The following is a 24,328-nucleotide window of genomic DNA, read 5'->3' as shown; positions in this document are numbered from 1 at the left end:
GCAGACAGCCAGCATATATTTGAACAAATGGGTATGTTCTAATAGGGTTTTTTTAATTTTAAAAATTATGATAAATTTTTATCATCTTGTTTTTATGTGAACAGTGATAATAAATACATTCATAATGTTGTGCTACCATTACCACCATCCATCTCCATAACTCTTTTCATCTTTTAAAACTGAAAGTCTGTACCCATTAATTAATAATTCCTATTCTCTCCTCCCCCTAGCCTCTTGCAACCATCATTCTACTTTCTGTCTCTATGATTTTGACTAAGTACCTCATATAAGTAAAATCATATAGAATTTGTCTTTTTCTGACTGGCTTATTTCATTTAGCAAAATGTCCTTAAGGTTTATCCATCTTGTAGCATGTGTCAGGGCTTCCTTTCTTTTTAAGGCTGAATAATATTCCATTGTATGTATATTTTGATTATCCATTCATTCATCAATGAACACTTTGGTTGCTTCCACATTTTAGCTATCATGAATAATGCTGGTATGAACAAAGGTGTACTCTAATAGGTTTTTAAATGGGAGTTGGCCTTGCTACTTTTACAGGTAGTTTAGAGAGACCTCAATTATACTATAAAATACTTGGTTGCCTAAGTTATGATACACAGCATATGCATGTATCATGTTAATTTTTGTTAATTGTGATATTTTCTACTCTTGCCTTAATCCTCATTGTTCTCACAGAGTGAAACGTTTGATATTTTTTCCTGTATTTTCTAATAATAAATTAGACATTCTCCCCACATGATTGAATTTCTAAATTTTAATTAAGTCTTTTAAGTTGAGACTTAAATTTCAGCTCGTTGAAGAAGGGTAATATTTTATTTATTTGAATAACAAAGCTAATATAAAACTCCAGGGTGATTTTTTTTCTTGGTAGATTTCTTATTTATAAATACAAACTTGGGAAGTCACTAAATAAATGAGATAGGAATTCTTAATAAGCTGTTGGGGTAAATGGAATGTGGCAAAATAGAATCATAAGAAAGGATATTCAAAAGAAGATAAGGAAAGTTTAATGGAACAAAGAGCAATGGGACAAAAATAGCAAAATGGTAGATTTAAACTTAATCATATCAATAATTACATCAGGTGTAAGTGGTCTAAAGTTTAATTACAAGACAGATTGTCAGCCTGGGCAAAACAGCAATACCCAACTATATGCTGTTTACAAGGAAACACTTTAAAGACACAAGGTAGCAGGGTAGGATATAACTCGCTGTTAGAGTGCATATTTAGCACGCATAAATTCCTGCATTCAATCCCCAGTACTGCCTCTAAAAATAAATAAACCAAATTACTGACCCCTTAAAGAAAGACACAGGATAAATGTAAAAGAAAGGAAATAGATTATGCTGTGCAAACACTAATTAATTCAGTTGTAAGGAATATCAGAAAAAAAAGATTTTATAATAAAGAATATTATAAAGAGGGATATTTTATGATAATAAAGGGGTTGATTCATTAAGAAAATAAGAAAGTTTATGTATGCACAGAACTTCAAAATATGTAAAGCAAAACCAAATAGAACTAAAAGAAATAATAAATCTGCAATTATAGTGGGAAATCTCAACATTCTTTCTCAGTAATTGATTTAACAAGTAGATAGATTAGTAAGGCTTTAGAAGACTTGGACAACACTATCTACTATCTTGATATAATATTTGTAGACTGCTCCACCCCAAAATAGTAGAACATTCTTTTCAAGGACACGGGAATATTTACCACAACAGACTATATTCTGGGCCATAAAACAATATAAGAGAATTGAAACCACAAAAAGTAAAGTTTTATTTGTATCTTAATTTGAAAATTATTGCCTGAATTCCTTAGGAGCTGCAAAGCATACAAACCACTGTCATTTCAACTGTTGCAATTACTTGGACTAGGACAAATTAAATGTGATACTTCTTCTTAAAACGTATGATCAAAGTACATTCGGAAATGCTAATTATGTGTCTACTGGCCTCATGATTAAGCAATGTAGATGATTATTAAAAGTATTATTAGCCCCAATTTGTATGTTGGCCAAGTCCATAGTAAAGTAACAAAACCTAAGGAGGCGTAGCTAGCAAGTTCTAGAGTTAGATTTTGAATCCATATCAGACTACACAGCCCATGGTAACCACTATATTACATTACCTATCATGTTGTATCTGGTAAGTAGTATAGATGCCATAAAATTACCCTTTTGGATTTTTTCTCAGAGCTACTTTCTAATTATGCTTGAAGAAAACAGTAGGGATTTTTAAAAATCTAAAGTATGGCATGTAATATTTTGTGAAAAAGAAAATGAATGCTGTCATTTTACTGTATACTTGTACTTTGAAGGGAACTCTTGTTTTGATACACCTAATGAAACAGATTCAGACTTTTTTTAAGTAACATGAGGATTTTGGGGGGACAAGTTGGCATGGAAAATGTGTACAAAGACAAAAATATGGAAAGAATAGGAATTTACCCATGTGGACAGTTAATATGATGGAAGAAACAGAAGAAAATAAAAAAGGAAAAGAAGAGGTTGCAGGATATGGACATGATGGAAGCAACAGAGACAAGGAGAACTTATACAATAGGTTGTATTTAAAATCATCCACTTGCTGCTTCAATCAAACAGAGACCTTAATGATACTGTGGAAAGGAAGATACATTATATTGGTTTTTAACACAGTCAGTCCACATATTAACATAGATTTGTTTAACTTTGGAGAGAGGGACATTGGCAAGGTCTGCTTGATTAGAGATTAGATAGAACTATTCCAGTAGAAATAAACTGAGTCTTATCCTTCATCCTTCTCTCTCTCTTCTCTATTACTGATTACGTTTGCCATTTTTCTTTTTAAAAACTCAGGTGAATAGAAAAAAATCAGAAAATAGACTCATTCTCTGACATGAGAGTCCCCCAAATGGAATACACACAACTCAGGGGATGTGCAAGACCATGCATTGGTGTGAGAAGAGAAAATGTTTAAACTTGTATTTAATAAAAATGAATTCAATATTGCTAATGTTTAATGTATAGATAAACAGTGGAGTTTTCCCTTATTTGGTGGATACCAAGTGATCATGTAGAATTTTTGGTAACTAAGGTATGCTGAAGGGGAAGTGGGAGTTCTACCCTCCAAAGGGAAGAACAAAGGGGCTTTTCAGCAAACTGTTCCAGGTTGTACTTTATATTTGCTCGGTTCCTAGAATTCATTATCTACTAGTTTTAACTAAATTCACCTTCATGCAGTAGATAAATGCCTTGAAAAGATTTTTACAAAAAGACTGCTGACTGAAGCCAATACTGATATGTAGGAGCAAGCAAACAAGAAGAAAATAACAGTTATGAACTCTTTGTCAGCAACATTACCAGGTAAATACAATGATCTAATCATGAAAAGTCAACCCCAAAAAAAGAAAATCAAAATATGTACTTGAACCCACTATCAGTACAATGGCCCTTGCCCTAAGAGTATTAATCTGATATACTAATGACAGTATGTATCATGATTAGCGAAACATTAAAAAATATGTCTCATCTTTGAGGAGAGGGTATTGTTCAGTGTAATAGTGACAGTGTGTGCTTAGCATGCACAATGTCCTGGGTTCAATTCCCAGTACCTTCACTATAAAAAAAAAAAAAGTTTAATCTTTGTATTACCCTTAATTCCTGTATTTGTGTATTCTTAACATACAAAGATAATATTTACATATTACATATAAAATGTTAAGACAAGGATTGGTATTTAATGTAATTCTCAGAATTCAGCTGTTATTAAAAAAATAGCATTCAAAGGACTCATCAGATTTTGAGTGTTGTGTTTTTTTTAATGTATAGTTTACTATATAAAACTCAGGTAGTTTAGCAACGAAAATTAGTTATTTCATGATGGCCTCTCTCTCAATTGGCAACATGAGTTTCAAAATGTGATATAATCCTCATGGGTCTTCAGAATCTCTATAGTTTCAAGGTATTCAAATTAAACAGCTATGTTTGAGAGTGGAGTCCGGATTTACCTCAATACCAGTTTGCAGAGGGAAATGGGGTTTTTCTTTTTTGCTTTTGTTTTTATTTTTGTTTTGGGTCAGAAAATCAGTTCAGGAACTTTGAAACTAGACCACCCAATGGAAATTGCATTGCCTGCCAATGATTCTATCAGAAAAGATCTACTGTAAAGAGTTTTACTTTAATTTTACATATTATGTTATATATAAAATATATATCATATTTATATTATACAGTATAATATCATACAGTATAAATATTAAACATATAATAAGCTATTCAAAATGCTAACTCATACGAAGATTAAATTGTTAAATGCCATATAATGAATTAAATTGAATCACCTTTCATACACAAACCGCTTAAAACACGGCTTTAGTTGTTAAAAAAAAAAAAAAAGACAAAATCCCTTGTCTCAAGGTCCATATATTTTTCTGCTGAATCACACGTGCGGAAAAAAAAAAAAAAAGCTCTTTTGAAATGTGGCCCCAAGTTGCAAAACTAAGTGAAAAGAATTTTGATTGTTGCTAAAGACTTAAGTTTCTGGAAATCTATTACAAAATAAGAACATTACATACACTTAAGACAAATCAGAAGGTTGTGTGTCATTTGGAAAAGTCATATATTTTCATTTTGTGTTTTAATACTGAAAGAATAATTCTTAATACTGTTCCAAACAGTGTTCTGCAAAGCAAATTATGGCTAAAAAGAAATATATTGCTTTTAGATTTTTACCAGGTATAGTATATGTAAATTATTAATTAAACCTCATTATAAATAAAGCATTTAGTACCCCCTGCAAATATTCCACCTGCTTTAATTTTAACTACTCAGTACCCAAGCTGAATTTGGAAATTATAACAGCATTTTACTTATATTTTCCTGTTAATTTGGTGATTAATCAAACATCTTTCTAAATGTACTTATTTTGTATACATTCGTCAAACATTTTTATCTTATTGTAGAAGAAAAAAGAGATTTCAAAAAAAACCCTTTGCATTATATATTTAAATGAATTACACGATTATGTGAACATTTTGTGATTATAGCTCTTCTTGTGCTATTTCTGATATATTTTATTTCATTTATTCTCTTGCTACAAAATTTCTGTGGGGAATACTAACTGTTCAGGGACATAGTACCGAAGGCCAAATTGTGGTTCACAGTAACCATAGCAATTACTGTCCTAAAAATAAAGAGTCCTTGTATCAGCACAGATGGAATCATCTTAGCGAGGAAGAATCAGGTTCACATGCAGCGGTACCACCTGCACCTGGGAATCCCATGTGATAGTAACACAGTCCAAGAGCATGAGGGTTTAGTACAGATATAAAGACTTAAAATTAGACCTTACATTTACACCAAACTTTCCAGTGAAATACAATTAAAAACTAAATCTATATCTGTAGATGCTAAATAAGTTCCAGCAAGGAAACATGTCACAATTCCTATATTCAACAATACAGGGATTAAACTCAAGGTATTAATTTCTTAATTCATGGCCTATAAATACTTCCTTGTATTTGGCCTCAGTTTATCAGCAATTCTAATAAATCAATTTCTGTATTTATAAGTAAATGAAAGAAATTTTTTTACAGCCTTAAACCCTAAATATATTTCTATTATTGCACTTGTCATAACGCATTGTAATTATTCATTTACTTGTCTGACCCCCTCATTAAACCACAGGCCTCCTTGAAGTCAGGGACTGTACCTGTGTACTGGTGTTTAGGCAGTATCTGTTGAATGAATGAATCCATAATTAGAGACCTAAATATACAAGTGAGGTAATAGAGATTATCTGTCACAGACTAACATCTCATCTATGAATCTACAAAGGGTTAGTGAGAATAAAGGACTGGGGAGGCTCACGTATTTTCCAATGTCTAAGAGGCTTGATGGGTTCCAATCGCTTATCAGAAAGCTGACATCATTACAAAAGGCCTGTGATGGTGACCTGGGCACATAGTCCAGGATTGGAGGGCACTTCTCCAATCCCATGGAAAGGCCTATACCTTCTGAAACATGCCATGTAAGCTTCCCCTACTCGCTGATGAGTTGGTGATAAGAGTACTAACCACTAGAGGTCAAGACCAAAGCTACCAATTACTCTACGGCCATTGCATACAATACAATTGTATTTCTCATTTAATACATTGGTCATTGTTTTGTTTTGCCAAAATTACAAGGAACAGAACCCCACATGCAAATAATGTGGCATGCTTACCCAGTCTTCCTCCAAGGTCCAAGACAAGTAGCTTCATGGAGTTACAACTAGAAAGGAGGCAGTTTTCTCAGCTCCTTTTCTTCCAATTCTGTTCATTCACTTTAATATTTAGTGAGCATCTCTTGTGTACCAGGGATCTTCATGGCAAAAAGGATTACATCAATGAACAAAACAGACAAGTTTCTCTTCTCTTGGCACTTACATACTGGTGCAGTGTTACTATTACCAGTACTGGGTCTTTTCTCTACATGTCAGGCATCAAAGACATTTTGTCCACATATAGTATATTTTGCCAAACATTTTTTTCCCTAAGAACATAAATCTGAAATTGTAGTTTGAATCAGTGAGACTTGACTCTTAAAAAAATTTTTTTTTACTTTTTAGTTAATATATTTTTAATTTTTTTTAATTAATTAATTTATTTATTTATTTTAATGGAGGTGCTGGGGATTGAACTCAGGACCTTGTGCATGCTAAGCTCGCACTCTACCACTGAGCTGTACCCTTTCTGCTAAGGCTTGATTCTTGGTAATGATGTTTCCCTCCTATAAATTGCTCAGAATTTTGTACCTTCCTAGTAAAACATATCTTGTTTTATCTTGTAACTCAGGTATTTATATACTTGCTTTATTATTCTCTAGCAGGTTATAAATTCTTGAAAATCTTGCCTTCTTTATTCTTTTGTCTCCTACACAGTGCTGAGATGTGTAGTGGGTTTGCATGCAGCCTGGGTTAACTGAAAGGTGGCCTGAATGTGTAAATGATAAAGTGGGGCTGATCTCATCTTGTAGATTAACAGGAAGCATTTTTTTTCTGTGCCCTGTCCCATGGTCTCCATAGGTCACAGGGGACACCAAGACACTGAGATCTGTTTGCTAAGCAATGAACCATGGAGATTTAGCTGCAGCATGACAAGGGTTCCAAAGCTCAACATTCAACAACTGGTTGAAGCCCCAGGCTATTTTCTCTGATTTCCTACATTCCTTTTCACTCCGTCTTATTTACTGGAAACTAATTCCTGCCACAAATAAGTCCTTTTCTTCAAGCCCTCAGCACAGCGCTTATAATTAGTTTACAATTTATCTCATTCTACTTTGTTTGACTTTTGTCTTGCTTCTAGATTGTGAACTGAGACTAAGACTGGGTATTTTCATCTTTATTTTCTCATTACTTCCCCGTCATCTTACTGTGGGTACAGATGTTCACAAAAGTAAAGCTATGTTCCAAAACTGATTTGGTCTTAGCCTCCCCTGGGACAACCAAAATTGCACCACCCATTCTGGTTTATCTTAAGGTTGAAGACAAGCCACATATGTCTATATGGACATGTAAGCATTGTTTACACAGCAGAAGTGTGTCCAAGTGTTTTTAACAAAGAGCAAGATGATTAGAAATCCATGCATATAGAAGGCTAGCTTTTTATTTTTTATTTTTTTGGAGGGGGGAGGTAAATTAGGTTTATTTATTTATTTGTGTTTGGAGGAGGTACTGGAGATTGAACCCAGGACCTCATACATGCTAAGTATGTTCTCTACCACTTGAGCTATACCCTCCCCGCCAGAAGGCTAACTTTTTAATGACAACTGTAGAAGCCAGCAATTCTAAAAAATCAGTTTTTTCAGCAGTACAAAAGATATCCAAAAACACTTTCTTCAACTTTATTTACAAAAAGTGCCCATTGCAGAGTTATTATTTGTGCCAATAGCACTAGCAGTTATTGCTCAGTTGTGATTGAGGCAGCAAGCACACAGGTACTTCTCACAAGGCATATTTGATGTGAGGACAGATTCAATTCAGGCTTCAAATTTATACACCAAATGCTATTGAAATTCTCAACTTTCAAATTGATGAAACTTTCCTAGCACCCAGGTGGATCTCAACATTGTCTGCCTAGACTTTGGCCACATGGTTAGAAAGATTATTTCTGGAATTTTAAAAAATTGAGGTGTAATTGATGTATAACATTGTATTTGTTTTAGGCGTACAACATAATGATTTGGTGTATGTATACATTACAAAATGATCACCAGAATAAGTTTAGTTAACATGCCATCATTTCACATACTTACAATTTTTTTCTCTTGCGATGAGAACTTTTAAGACTTACTCCCTTAAAATTTTCTGGAAATTTTTCACAGAAAAGCTGGTAGAAATGGTGGATGGCCTATCTGGTACAGGTCTAAGGGCTAGGGGAGAGGACATTTACCAAATCAGGTCCAGAGAGAGTGCTGAAAGCCAGAGGCAGAAAATCCTGTCCAAATGGATTGTGCAACAGAAAAGGATGTGGGGATAGTTTAAAATGCAAGGAGATCATCAAGCCAGGCAGGCAAAGAAAACAAATGGAACAATTCTGGACAGTAAATGACAGGCCATCTAAATAAAAGCTGGTGACAGCTGATACTGCCTGAGGCTGGATCTCACATTTTAGGGCTGATCAGATTCATTTAAAGAGTCTGGAATGGAGCAGACACTAAACTTCATACTCTGGGAAAGTTCCAGGGATGCTGTGTCTGTAGTTCAGTCAGTTCCTTCCAAAAGGAAGGTTATGGGACAGACTGGATGGCCATTCATTTTATATCACTGGTTTAAAGCAATTTATCACGCTATTTGGTGTCATTTTATTCATATTTCTTGTACTTGGGGTTCATTGAGTTTCTCTGATCTATGGTTTTATAGCTTTTATCTAATTTGAAGTTTTCAGTCATTGTTTCTTCAAGTAGTTTTTCCTGTCCCACACACCCTTCTTCAGGAACTCCAATAACATATAGCTTAAAGTGATACTACAGCTTCCCTCATACTGGATTTTCTTTTCTATTTGCGTTTTATTTTAAATAGTTTCTATTGCTGTGCCTTCACACTCACTAATCTTTTCTTCTTCAGTGTCTCATCTGCTGCTCACCTCATGCAATATATTTTTCACCTTAGACAATGTAGTTTGCATCTAGAATTTTAATGTCTTTTTGTATCTTCCCTATCTTGACTTAACATGCTCAGTCTTTCCTGTCTTCTTAAACATATGGAATAGTATCTGTTTTAATATCCCTGTCTACTAACTCTATGATCTGTGGCATTTCTGAGCCTGATTCTATTGACTGACTGTTGCCCTCATTATGGGTTGTATTTTCCTGGTTCTTTTTCTTTTTTGTAATTTAAAAAAATTTACTTTCTTTTTTAATTTACTTACCTTTTTTTTAAACACTTTTAAAAATTCTTTTTTGTAATTTTGAATCGAATGCCAGACACTGTAAACTTTACCTTGTTGGGTGCTGGATATTTGTGTATTCTTATAAATATTTGTGAGCTTTGTTCTGGAAATGCAGTTAAATGATTTATAAACAGTCAAATCTTTTTGAGGCTTGTTCTTTGGCTTCATTATATGAGACTAGAGTCACCTTTAGTCCAGGGCTAATTTTCCCCCAGTACTCAATGAGCGAAGAATTTTAAGATTTTCCACTCTGTCTGGCATAAACTTGAACTATTCTTGTCCCTGTATGAGCTTTGAGAATTTTTTCCTCTGCTCTCTTCAGGAAGTTCTTTCCCAGACTTGGATGGTTTCCTTCCTCATATTCACTGATTAGTATTCAGCTGCTCAGTTTCCTAGAGCAGTCACTCTGTCCGAGTCTCTCACCTCTGGACTTTGCCCTGTGAACTCTAGTCACTGTAGTCTGCCTGGACTCTGTCTCTGCAATTTAAAAAGATTAGCAGGCTCTGCCTAAATTCTCCCTCCCTGGGTCCTGACATGGAAACTCTTTCCAGGCAGCAAACTGGGGGAGTCATAGGGTGCACCTCTCTCAAGGATCACTATCCCATACTGCTTGATGTCCAATGTCTGAAAACTGTTGTTTTATACATTTTGTCAATCTGATCTTGCAGTTGTTTGGGGCAGGAGGGTACGCCAGGCCTTGCTACTGCATTTTGCTGAACAGCTTATAAAGTTAACAGAACCACCAGCAGTTGCATGGACTATATCTGGGCTCCTCCACATCCCATGATTTACATAGCATTACCTTTGCAAAGAATAAAGCAGTCCTAGAAACTCTATTCATTCATTCATTAAATATTTAAACACTGTGGTAGAGATGGCTAGCTGTCCACTACAGTCTGCCTCCTTTCTGTATTATGAAATTACCCTTAGGAAGCGGCTGTCAGGCCAGGGACTGGTTTTCCAGATACTCTGCCCCCCACCACCCATCCCCACCTCCTTGTTTCTCAGTGTGGTCATTTGTTTAGTTTTCACCAATGAAATGTGAGTGGAAATGAGATGTGTCATTTTTCAGACAAGGATTTTTAGGAAGCAGATATGTTTCTTCACATTCTTTCCCCCTTTGCTGATGAAATGCTGAGGATAACAAGTCCCCCGGGAATGGTGAAACCAAAACATGAAAGGAGTCTCAGTCCCTAAAATCACTTCATAGAAGGAAGCTGTCTGCCAGAAACACCTGCATTGATCAGCTAGGTGATGACAAAATAAACTTCTATTGTGCTAAACTACTGCTATTTGGGAGTTACTTTTTAAGGCAGTGAATGTTACCCAACTAGTACAGGAACCTATTGTGTGCCAGGCATCGTGCTAAGTGCTGGATATTCAATGAGAAACCAAATAGTAATAATCCTTGGTCCATGGATCTTAAAGTTTAGTCAAGAAAGACAAAGATAAACAAGCAAAGAGACAGATGTACACGGTCACACCCTGCAAAGCACCCCACCCTGTTCACATCTTTCCAGTAGAATGCATCTTGCTTTTTAATACCAAAACTTCAGAGAATATATTTTCCCCTTCATACAGTGTTTTTTTTTTACATTTATATCTTCTCCAAAGTCACTACAACATTTTAAAACAAAATGATATAAATGGTAAAAAATCTTGCATTGCATTCTGAATACAATTGATCGAATATCAGAATCATATACAGATATTTTTCCAACTTTTTGTTTTCAAACATGAAAACCAGAAAAGTTTAAAGAATACAGACATATCCTTTACCTAGAGTCACCAATTAAGAACATTTAGCCACATTTGTTTCCTGTCTCTCTCTAGACATGCAGACATACAAACATAGACACACACACATACACAAACTGCTAAGCCATGTGAAAGTAACTTGTAAGCATTGTGATACTTTACCCCTAAATATTTCAGTATTTATCTCCTGTGAACAAGGGAATTCTTCTACATGATCAAAATACCACTATTACACTTAGAAATTGAACACAAATGCACAATATTATCTAATACGCAGTCTAGGCTAAAATCCTCTCATCTGTCTGTAGCTGATTTTTATTAACTTATTTACCATCCCTTTATCTCCAAAATAGATCTTCCTTCTCCTACCCCCTACTAGGTATAAGTCCTCTCCAGAACAAAACCAATCCCAACTTGATCAACAGGTTCAATGGAATCCCAACCAAAGTACCAGAAAATTATTTTATGAATATAAGCTAACTGATTCTAAAGTTCATATGAAGAGGCAAAAGGCTGAGAATAGTCAACATAATAATGAAAAAGAACAAAATCAGGGGACTGATGCTACTTGACCTCAAGATTTACTATAAAGTTCCAGTAATCAAGACAATGTGGTATTGGCAAAAAAGAATACAAATAGATCAATGGAACAGAGTAGAGAGCCCAGAAACAGAGCCCCGTAAATATAGTCAGCTAATCTTCAACAAGGGAACAAAGATAATACAATGGAGCAAAAATAGTCTCTTTAACAGACGGTGCTGAAACAACTGGACACACTCATGCCAAATATTAATTAGACACAGACCTTACATTTTTCACAAAAAATTAACTCAAACTGGATCACAGACTTAAATGTAAAATACAAAACTATAAAACCCCTGGAAGATAAAATCAGAGAAAATTTAAGTGAACTTGGATTTGGCGATCACTTTTTAGACACAACAGTAAAGGCACATCTATGAGAGAAATAATTGATAAGCTGGACTTCGTTAAAATTAAACACTTCTGCTCAATGAAAGACAGTATCAAGAGAATGAGAAGAGAAGCCTAGGAGAAAATATTTACCAAAGGCATGTCTGATAAAGAACTGTTATTCAAAATATAAAAAGAAAACTTAAAATCTAACAGCAAGAATATAAACAATCTGATTTTTAAAAGAGCCAAAGATGGGGGAAAAGGGCCTAAAATCTTAGCAGACATCTCACCAAAGAAGACATACAGATGCCAAATAAGCATATGAAAAAATGCTCCACATCACATATTGGGGGAAATGCAAATTAAAACAACAGTGAGATACCACTACACACCTATAAGAGTGGCCAAAATCTAGAACACCGACAACTCCAAATGCTGGTGAGGAGGTGGAGAAATAGTAATTCTCATATGTTGCTGGTGAAAATGCAGAATGGTACTGACACCCTGAAAGATAGTTTGCCGGTTTCTTACAAAACTAACCATACCCTTGCTATACCATCCAGCAATTGTGCTCCTTGGTATTTACCCAAAGGAGTTGAAAACTATGTCCATGCAAAAACCTACACAGAAATTTTTATAGCAGCTTTCATAATTGCCAAAACTTGGAAGCAACCAAGATACCCTTCAGTAGGTGAATGGATAAACTGTGGTACATCCAGATAATGGAATATTATTCAGTGCTAAAAAGAAATGAGGTATCAAACCATGAAAAGACATGGAGGAACCTTAAATACATATAACTGAGTGAAAGAAGCCAATCTGAAAATTACATACTATATGATTCCAACTATGTGACATTCTTAGATAGCAATACAAGACAATACAATAGACTAATGGTAGCGGTATCTCTGTACAGGTGGGAGCAGGTGGCATTTCTGTTCTCAACACGGCCGCCTCTTAGGTTAACAGCAGGCAATGGCAATAAGTATAAATAAAGTATAACCTTTAAAAATTTGTGAATCACTGTATTGTATACCTGTAACATACAATATTGTTCATCAACTATACTTCAATTTTAGAAATATGATATTGTAAAATAAATACATAAATAAAATTTTAAATGGTTAAAAAGAAAAACAAACCACAAAAACCCAGCAGGCAATGGCATCTCCTATGGCCTGGGCTCTAGAGTTAGACTCCTTGCTTGTGAACACTAGCTTCGCTAATTATTACTTGTATGACTTTAAACTCTGGTTACTTAATTATTTAGCCTCTCTAACCCTCAGTTTCTCCATTAGTAAAATGGGGACAATGGTCGCCACCAGAGATGACATGAGTTGATGCATATAAAAAGCATATTAATATGCCCAGAATAAAATAATAGCTACTGGTTATGCATGCCTACTTTCAAACGATGGCTCCCCTTGTCAATGTCTCTTTGTAGGCCCCAGGAGGGGACATGTGCATGACAGATGCTCCCCTGGAGGCTGTGCCCTGAGCTGTGGGGGAATAACCCTATCTCTAACTTCAGTTTAGGCACTGAAGCAGCATGTATTTTTTGGTGTCTGCCTTCTTGCACTTAGCACAATGTTTTCTTCCTTAAAATTTCATTATCAAATGTTTAATCACAAGGAAAGGAAAATCAATCTACTAGAGCACTTACTTCGTGTTGGGAAAATGTTCCTCACTGTGAAGCAACAGCAGGAAGGTAGCTGATGGCGAGTAAGGAACAGCAGCAGGACGACACAGAAATGACACATCTATCCCTGGGCTCAGCCTCCACCTGTGCCAGCATCTTCCTCCAGGCCTGGGACATGGCTGAGCCAGCTGGAGGCCTTTGGACTCCCATGATTTTTCTCTCCTCTGACCTTGACTGTCTCTCTGTCACACTCTGTCCTCAACACATTTCTTCAGTGCTTCATCAAAGCAGACAACAGATAGACAGAACTCCAACAGTCCATGGAGGAAATCAGATGGACATCAAAACTAGAAAAACACAGTAGAGAGACATATGATCATTAAAACAAAAGACAAATCCTGGTTGACAAAAAGAGGGTCAGTGACAGAAATAATAGTTAGGGGCAAAGAAAGGAAAGTAGATCTATAAAGAGACTGAGAAGGAAAGATCAAAGAGGTGGGAGGTAAATCTGGAGAGAGTTGGATCCTAGAAGCAAAGGAAGAAAGGATTTCAATGTGGAGGACAGGTAATGAGTGTCCAACTAAGGAGCAGTGTGCCCACTGGATTAGAAAACCTCATCAATCTTCTTTCCACTTTGGAAGCTCTCACAACCAGGCCTTCTCTGCAGGGAGGAGATTAGAAGAGTGCTCTCTGCTAAATCTGACCAATTTGAAAGGAAAAATTTTATTTTATTTTATTTAATTTTATTTTATTTATCTTATTTTATTTGAAAATACTGACAATGGAGGTACCCAAAGGACATAGCTCAGCGAGAGATCATCCACTGAGATGCTCAGAACGGATCTCATCTACTTAGGAGCTCAGTGCTTCCAATTCACTTGTGTTTGCCTGTTTGTTTTAAAATCAATTTCTTCAATGTATAGTGTTCATAAATAAATGCATTCATTTAAGTGTTCAGTCCAGTGATTTTTGATAAATGTATACTCCAATGTAACTATCATACAATCAATGAAGTAGAATATTTCCATTACCCCAAAAGTTTCCTCATGCATTTTTATAATCAACACTTCTCCCAGGCAACCACTGATGCACTTTCTGTCACCATAGCTTTGTTTTGTCTGTCCTAGAATTCTTTATAAACCATGCAGTATGTATTGTTTTATGTATCTGGATTCTTTCACTCACACAAGCCTTTTCACTTCCCAAGCCTTTTGTTATACAAATGTTTAATCATAAAGCAAAGCTCAAAGAATTTTATAGTGAACACTCATATACCTACTACTAGACTATACCATTATAACTTGCTTTAACATACCCATTTATCAATTTGTCAATCCATCTTATTTTTGGTGTATTTTAAAGACGTCAACACATTTTCCCTAAATACTTCAGCACGTATATAGGGCATAATTATCCATGTTGTTGCATGAATCAGTTGTTTCTTCCTTTTTACTGCTGACTACTACTCCATTCTACGGATATACTTCAAATGGTTTATACATTTACCTGTTGATGAATATTTAAGTTCTTCCAAGTTTGGGAATTATTAGCAAAGCTGCTATGACTATTCATATGCATGCCTTCGTATAAATATATGCTTTTATTTCTCTTGAGTAATACTTAGGAGTGCTTTTGTTGGGTTATATGCTAAGTGTACTTTATAACAAATAGCCAAACTGTTTTCCAAGTTGTACTATGTTACATTTCTGCCAGCAATGTATTAAAGCATCTCACTGATTCTTTGTATTGTGAGCCATTTTGATTTTAGCCATACCTGTAGGCTTTTAATTTTCATTTCCCTGAATAACAAATGACTGAACAGCTTTTCACATACTTATTGGTCATTGTGTATCCTACTTGTAAAGTGTCTGTTTAAGTCTTTTGCCCATTTTAAAAATGGGTGATTTGTTTCATTATTCAGAGTAAGAATTCCCCATATATTCAAGTGTTATATCCATTGAGAGATATATATTAGAAATATTTCCCCCTAGTCTATGGTTTACCTCTTCATTTTCTTGATGAAGGCTTTTTAAAGAACAGATTTAAAAATTTTGATGGATACCAATTTATAAATGTTTTCTTTTATGGTTAGTGCTTTTTTTTGTTGTAAGAAATCTCTGCATACTTCAAAGTTCCAAAGATTTTCTTCTATGTATTCTTCTAAGAATTTTATAGTACACAGCAATGAAAATCAAATAACAATATTGACATACAAAACAATGAATCTCAATGAACACAATATTGAACATAAAAAGGAAGACACAGAAGAATATGGTTTATTTTCATTCATATAGAGTGCAAAAATAGTTAAAACTAAGCTACACTGTTTACAGATACATATGTAAGTGGTATAAATTATAAAGAAAAGTCAAGGAAATCATTCTCTCTAAACTTAGGAAGGTGATTACCTCTAGGGGGAGGAAGTGGGTTATGATCAGGGAGGGGTACACAAGGGACCTCTGAAATACTTCTATTTTGTGCCTTGGGTGGTAGTTATATGGTAGATTTTATCATTCTTTATTAATGTGTGTTCTTGTGTATCACTCACTTTTATGAATTCTTTTACATTTCACAATTTTTAAAAATTCAAGGAGCCCTAGCTTCATTATAATTCTTAACTCTGGGATTAAAAAAAGAAAAGAGGTGGAGGGTATAGCTCCAGTGGTAGAGCACATGCTTAGCATGCACAAGGTCTTGGGTTCAATCCCCAGTACTTCTTCTAAAAATAAATAAACAAATCTAATTACCTCCCCCACAAAAACAAAAACAAACAAAAAAGAAGAGAAAAGAAAACCTCATTAAAAGGGTTTGGAAATACAGGAAATGTCTCAAAAAGTAGAGATCAAAGACAAAGAAAAAAGGAGAAAATAGGAGAAAAAATACAGAGCAAGTCAAGGAGGGCCAATATAGGAAGAAAGGAAGAAAGACAGACAAATAGAGAAAATGGGTGGGACAAATCACCAACTATATACTTAAAGAAAGTCTCCTGGAACTGATGGCTGTACTTTCAAACTGAAGACTCTGAATGCCCAGTACAGTGAATGAAAATTGTGGATGTACAGCATATACTGTGAAATTTCAGAATACTGAAATCAAAGAAAAGATGCTACACTCTTCTTATGTTAGTCAGGGTTCTTCAGAGAAATAGAACCAAGGAAGAGATATAAAGAGATATCAAGAAAAAGGTTTGTTATGAGAGGATGGCTCATTTGAGTATGGAGGCTAAATCCCACAATCTGCCAGCTAGAGACCCAGGAAAGCCAGTAGTGTAAGTCCTGGTCCAAGTCTGAAGGCTGTGACTATCATTTGCATGATTATAATAGCATAAGTACTAAAATTGATCTAATAAAAATCAAAATATAATCATCTTGGGAATATGGTGACATTAGAAAGGTTGGAGTGTGAATAGCCAAAACTATCTTGAGAAAGAAGAATGGAGTTGAGGGAATCATGGTCCCTGACTTCATACTATACTACAAAGCTACAGTAATCAAAGCAGTATGACACTGGTACAAAAATAGACACACAGATCAATGGAACAGGCTAGAAATCCCAGAAATAAACCCATGCACCTAAGGTCAATTAGTCTACAACAAAGAAGGTAAGATATACAATGGAGAAAACACAGTCTCTTCAATAAGTAGTGCTGGGAAAACTGGACAGCTACATGTAAAAGAATGAAATTAGAACATTATTTAACACTATATACAAAAATAAACTCAAAATGGATTAAAAACTTAAATGTAAGACCAAATACTCTTAAACTCCTAGAGGAAAACACAGGCAGAACATTTTTGACATAAATTGCAGCAATATTTTTTCAATCCTAGAGTTATGAAAATAAAAGCAAAAATAAGCAAGTGGGACCTAATTAAACTTATAAGCTTTTGCACAGCAAAGGAAACCATAAACAAAACAAAAAGCTAACTTACTGAATGGGAGAGAATACGATGAGACTGACAATGGACTAATTTCCAAACAAACAAATTAATACAGCTAAATATTAAAACACCCCAATTGAAACAAACAAACAAACAAACAAACAAACAACCAAACAAACAAAAAAACCCAATCAAAACAACCCAAACAACCCACCCCCCCAAATTCTCCAAAGAAGACATAGAGATGGCCAACAGGCACATGAAAAGATGCTCAATGTCACTAACTTTTAGGGAAATGCAAATCAAAATTACAAAAAAGTATCACCTCACACCAATCAGAACAACCATCATTAAACAGTCCAAAAATGACAAATGCTAGAGATAACATGGAGAAAAGGGAACCCTCCTACACTGTTGGTGAGAATGTGGTTGGATCTAGCTATTATGGAAAACACTATGAAGTTTCCTTAAAAAATCTAAAAATAGACTTACCATATGATCCAGCAATCCTACTCCAGGGCATATATCTGGATAAAACTGTAATTTGAAAAAATACATGCACCCCAATGTTCATAGTAGCACTATTTACAATAGCCAAGACATGGAAGCAATCTAAACGTCCATCGACAGATAAATGGATAAAGAAGGTCTGGTATATATACACAATGGAATATCACTCAACCATAAAAAAGAATGAAATAATACCATATGCCAGCAACATGAATAGACCTAGAGATTATCATATTAAGTGAAGTAACTCAGACAAAGACAAATATCATATGATATCACTTATATGTGGAATCCAAAAAAATAAAGATACAAATCAACTTATTCACAAACCAGAAATAGACTCAAAGACATAGAAGACAAACTATACTTACCAGAGGAGAAAGGGGTAGCAGGGGGAATAAGTTAGGAGTTTGGGATTAATGTATACTCATTACTACTATATAAAATAGATATACAACATGGACCTACTCTGCAGCACAGGGAACTACAATTCGATATCTTGTAATAATGTATCATTATTCAGATAATTCTTTGAATTAAGATTCAAAAGAATCTGAAAAAGAATGTATATATATTTGTATAACTGAATCACTTTGCTGTACACCTGAAACTAACACAACATTGTAAATCAACTATATGTCAATAAAAATAAAATAAAAAAAAAAAGAAAAGGAAAAAGAAGCCAAGTAATATAAAATGTTAGGATTTCCTTTTCCTCTATGTTAAAAAGATGATTTTAAAACTTTTTTTTCTTTTAAGATATATATCACTGATTTAACAAAAGTATGAAGCGTGGTGATTGTTTCTTCTTTGGACAAATGTTGTTTTAAGGACAAAAGGACAAATGACATTAAAAATACGGCTTTCAAAAAGAAAAAAGTTTGGAGTGAACATCAAGCAGAGTTTATGGAAAAAGAGAGCTATAGTCTTATCTTGTATAATACAAAGTCTATAGGAAATACTCAAACCTAAAAAAAAATCAAGAAGAAACAATATAAGCATGTCATTTAGAAACGCAAATAAAATAATCATCTAAAAGAAGTGAAAACTTGTCTCTGGAGAGGGATTGCTAAAATGCAGGAAAAGCACTTAGCTAAATTCGGCGTTCATTCATGATTTTAAAAAATGTGTTACATCTTTCCTTCCCTTCTTCCCTCCTTATAATCCAGCCCTAAAGCCACTATGTGGGGCAGGGCAAAGTAGGCACGGAAGCAGAGTGGCTGTCTGATGTGAGGTGTAAGAGCTGGGGCAGGTTGGGGGAAGTGTCTATGCTGGTGTAGGAGGGAGAAAGGAGTGGTTATATCAAATGTTTTTAAGCCATTTATATTTCCTCTTCTGGGAACTGTCTATATATTTTCCCACAATATTTCTACTAAATACTTTTCTTTTTGATTGTACAAGTTTATACAAACTGTGTGTGTGTGTGTGTGTGTGTGTGTGTGTGTATGCCATTAGCAGAATATTTTCAAGGTCCATCAATGTTATGTCATGTATAAGTATATGTCTACTTAGATTGTCTATTTCTTCTTGAATCAGTTTTGATAGTTTGTGTCTTTCTAGGGATTTGTCCATCTAGGCTACCTAATTTGTTGTCAATTATTCAGTGTTCCTTTATAACACTTTTTATTTCTGTGGGGTCAGTGGTAATGTGTCCTCTTTCATTTATGATTCAAATCTTTTTTTCTCTTGGTCAGTGTAGCAAAAGTTTTGCAATTTTGTTCCCCTTTTTAAAAAATTAGCTTTTGGTTTCATTGATTTTCTCTATTGTTTTTCTATTCTGTATTTTATTTGTTTCCACTTTAATATTTTTTTATTTCCTTCCTTTGGCTGCTTTAGGATGAGTCTACTCTTTTTAACAGTGTTTTAAGGTAGAAGGTTAGGTTATTGATTTGAGATCTTTCTTTCTGCTTAATATAGGCATTTAAAGTTATACATTTCTCTCTAAGCACAGCTTTAGCTGCATTTCATAAGTTTTGGTATGTTGTGATTTTCATTTATCTCCAAATATTTTCAGATTTTCCTTTTGATTTCTTTTTTGACTCACTGGTTATTTAGGAGTGTGTTATTTGTTTGTCATGTATTTGTAAGTTTTACCAATTTTCCCTGTTATCAGCTTTTTCTAATTTCATTTTACCGTGGTCAGAAAACATACTTTATATTATTTCTATCCCTTTAAATTTATTGAGGCTTGTTTTATAGCCTAGCAGATGGTATGTCCTGGAGAATGTTCCATGTGCACTTAAATATATATTCAGGTATATTGATTCTGTTGTTGAGTGAAGTGTTCTACAGCTGTCAGTTAGGTCTAGTTGGTTTAAAGTGTTGCTCAAGACTTCAGTTTCCTTATTGTCTGTCTAGCTGTTCTATCCATTATTGAAAGTGGACCATCAAAATTTCCAACTATTATTTTTACATCATCCATTTTTTATTTATATCTTTCAATTTTGCTTTATGTATTTTGGTTCTTTGTTATTAGGCATATTTATTTATGATTATATCTGATGGATTGACATTTTTTTTCTTACAAGATATCCTTCTTTGTCCCTAGTAACAATTTTTGGTTTTAAAGTCTATGTTGTCTGATGTCAATACAGCCACTACAGCTTTCTTGCAGTTGCTATTTACATGATGTCTCTTCCCATATTTTTACTTTCAGTCTGTATCTGTGCATCTAAAATGTGTCTCCTATAGACAATTATAGTTGGATTGTTGATTTTTAGGTTTTTTTTTTTAATCCAGTCGAACAAACTTTCCTTTTGATTGGATCATTCAATCCATTTTAATTTAATGTTATGATTGATATAGTTGGATTTGCATGTGTCATTTTACTTTTTGTTTTCTATTTGTCTTTTTGTTCCTCTATTTCTTCTTTATTGCTTTCTTTTGCATTAAGGGAATATTTTCTAATGAAGCATCTTAATTTTTTAATGATTTTTCACTATATATTTTTGACTTATTGTTTAGTGCTCTAAGGTTTTCTGTATACATCTTATCAGAAGCAGTTTTGGATTTATATCAGCTAGCTCCAGTTCTATACAGAAATGCTCCTATATACCTCTACTTCTCCCCCAGCCCCACCCTTTGTGGTATTTTGTTATACATATTACATCAGTTAATGTTACACACCCAACAATACACTGTTATTATTATTACTTTACCATCTGTAGTCATTTCCTTATTCCAATACAGCTTTGTTCCCACCCACCTTCTTTGTGTTATTAGCAAAAACATTTCACATATATTAATTTCTATACGTTACAGGCACAGCAATCCATTATATTATTTTATACAATTGCTTTTTAAATCAGTTTAGAGTAGGAAAAATATTTATTTATACTGTCTTTTACAATTATATAATTACTTTTTGTAGGTTTTTTTTGGGGGGGGTTATGAATTTGAATTGCTGTCTAGGGTTATTTGCTTTTAGTCAGAAGGAACTTCCTTCAGTATTTCTTATAAGGCAGATTTGCTACCACAAATTTAGTTTTTGTTTATTTGGGAAAGTTTTTCCCCTTATTTCACAAGATTGTTTTGCTGGACATAGGATTCTTGGTTGAAAGTTTTTTCTTCAAGCACTTTATTAAAGATGTTATCTCATTGCCTTCTGGTCTCTCTTGTTTTTGCTGGGAAGGCAGCTATTAATCTTACTGCTAGTTACTTGTAAGTAATGAGTCATTTTTCTCTTGCTGTTTTCAAGCTTTCTTTCTTGTCTTTGACTTTCAGCATTTTGTTCTGTTGTGTCTGTAGATCTCTTTGCATTTATCCTACTTGGAGTTTGTTGAGCTTCCTGGATGCATAGGTAATAGCTTTTCAATAAATTTGGAAAGTTTTTAGCCATTATTTCTTTGAATATTTTTTCTGCTCCTCCTTCACCCTCCTCTCCTTCTGGTATTCCTAATATGCACATGCTGATGTGCTTAATGATATCCTATACTTCTCTGAAGCTCTTTACATTTTTCTCTATTCTCTGGCTTGCATAATCCCTACCCATCTATCTTCAAGTTAGCTTATTCTTTCTTCTGCCAGTTCAAGTCTCCTGTTAACCCCCAATGAAGTTATTTCAGTTACTGTACTTTAACTCCAGAATTTCTATTTGGTTCATTTTTATAATTTCTGAGTCACATCCCTGCTCTAGGGGCTAAAGATCTTTTTATTGATATTTTCTATATGATATGACATTGTTGTACTTTAATCAAGCTTTTCTTTAGTTCTGTGAATATGCTTTTAGTGGTTACTTTGAATTTTTTTTTTTCCTGCTAAACCCAAATATCTGGTTGCTCTTAGAGACAGTTTCTGTTGTCTGCTATTTTTCCAATGTATGAGTCATACTTTCCTGTCTCTTTGCATGCTTCATAATTTTTTGTTGGAAAACAGACATTTTTGATAATATATTGTAGCAACTCCACATAAGTATCTCCTCCCCACTTACTATCACCCCAACTTTGTTATTATTATTTGCTTGTTTATTTATTTAGTGGCTGGCTGGACTACTTTAGTGAAGTTTATCAAGTCCCCTCCACAAGCTCCACCCCTTAAATGTTGTCAAACCCTTCTGACTTGTTATCCTGGCATTACAGTAATTTGGGTAGGGCTCTCTTCCTCTTCTCTGACCATACCCATCTGTTAAATTCCACTAGTTTGCTGGCTGATTGGTGTATTATTTACAAGAATGCTCTGGGGGGTATATTGTTTTTCAAATAAATCCAATCAAATTCTGGCCCCTTTGAAGCAACAGTTTATGAGGTCAAGGTTTAATATTTGTCTTACCCCAGGGGAGCTTCCCCAGAGCTGTCTCGATCTGTGATTCTCTTCTGCAAACCAGCCAGCCTACGATTTAACCCCTATCTTGAATCTCTCAATTGCCTATCACTACAACCTCCAGATTTTTGAGGGCATCCTTTGTCTTGAATTTCTCCATGTTCTGTTGCAAATGAAATCAGTTTTTTTGGAAGAGATTAAGAGCTATCTGTTTTATGGAAGGACTCAGGCACAATCACTGAGTCAAGGCTTTGGAGCAGGAGGTGGAGCAATGGCAAGCTTCTCTCAGGGTCTTATCCCTTTTCTGGGGCTGAATTCTAGGTCAGGATGAGGTAGCAATCTGAGGTCCTCTTGGTGCTTCTCTTCTGGCTTGAACTGTTACGGAAATGACAGGCCAGTCAAGAAACAAGCACCACTCGGAGGGTTGGAGAACTCAGATGTATTACGCCGGCGGGCTCAGAGGGGCTTCTGCTCCAAAGCTCTGAGCACCTCCAAGACGTGCGCATGAGGTTTTATAGGGTAAAGTACAAGCTTGGGGTATTAGGCCAATAGGCATGGAACAGCTTTAGCAGCATTATCATCACAAAAGTAGAGGTGGGGAAGCAGCAAACCAACATTCCAAAGCCAGATATGTATCTTTGAAAACCCAGCTGGCTAGCAAAAAAACATGAACAGCAAACCAACACTAATTAACCTAGATTTACAAGTTAGTCTAGCAGAACTCAGATAAGTATTCCAATACTTAGACTTGTGAGTTATCTTGTTAGCCCAGCCCAGCTTTTCCTTCACAGAACCACTGCTTCAGGAGCAGGGGAAAGGGTAATTAGGACCCCAGTATTGTCAGCTCACCAGCCCAAGGAAGAGCCTCTGTTCCATGAGGGGAGCTGTTTGAAAGAAAGAATCCTCCATCTATCAGCCACTTCACGCAGGACTTAGCCTCAGTATCAGGTAACAACAGGCAGAATGAGAACTGGTGACATCTGCCCCTCCCTCTGGGAGCCTGGGGAGAGGAGGGCGAGCGTTTCCTGTTTCAAGGCAGAGTGGGGTCTCTGCTTTGCAGAACTAGGAAGGCACAGGGAGAAGAGGTCTTTGTTGAAACACCACAGATTCCTGCATTTCTTACCATTTTTTCCTAGAATAGATACTTCTTTATTTGCTCTTTTCTCTTAGGACTAATTCCGTAGGCTTTAAATTGTTATTGTTTTCTTGTCTTAAAACAATTTTCATCAGTTTCACTAGGAAGTGGGTCAGCAGAGCTCCCATGATGTCAGGTCGGTGGTCAACTTCTCTTGGTATTATTTTTGCAGCTTTCTTGTAAGTTTAAATATATTTCAAGAAAAGTTAAGAAATTTTAAAAAGTCACAAGACACTGAGGAATAAAGCATAAAGCACTTTTACATTTGCTACTTACTGTTTTTCCCTCACATGG

The 24,328-nt window shown here is 35.0% G+C and overlaps 1 long non-coding RNA gene across 2 annotated transcripts; it reads right to left on the bottom strand.

Moving 5' to 3' along the window:
• Position 1: 1 nt before the first annotated feature.
• LOC116663746 lies at positions 2 to 24,305 on the bottom strand. 2 transcript variants are annotated; one of them, XR_004320056.1, is made up of 4 exons: positions 23,749 to 24,305; positions 13,775 to 14,097; positions 6,234 to 6,370; positions 2 to 5,745 (listed from the first exon to the last, which is right to left on the bottom strand). It is a non-coding gene; the product is annotated as an uncharacterized LOC116663746 (long non-coding RNA). The 2 variants fall into 2 exon arrangements; XR_004320055.1 differs by having other exon boundaries at positions 2 to 6,370.
• Positions 24,306 to 24,328: the final 23 nt, after the last annotated feature.

The sequence above is a fragment of the Camelus ferus genome, chromosome 5 (assembly GCF_009834535.1).
Source record: "Camelus ferus isolate YT-003-E chromosome 5, BCGSAC_Cfer_1.0, whole genome shotgun sequence".
Lineage (NCBI taxonomy): Eukaryota > Metazoa > Chordata > Mammalia > Artiodactyla > Camelidae > Camelus > Camelus ferus.
The sequence above is the reverse complement of the archived record's forward strand: the minus strand, read 5'-3'. Positions and strand labels throughout refer to the sequence as shown.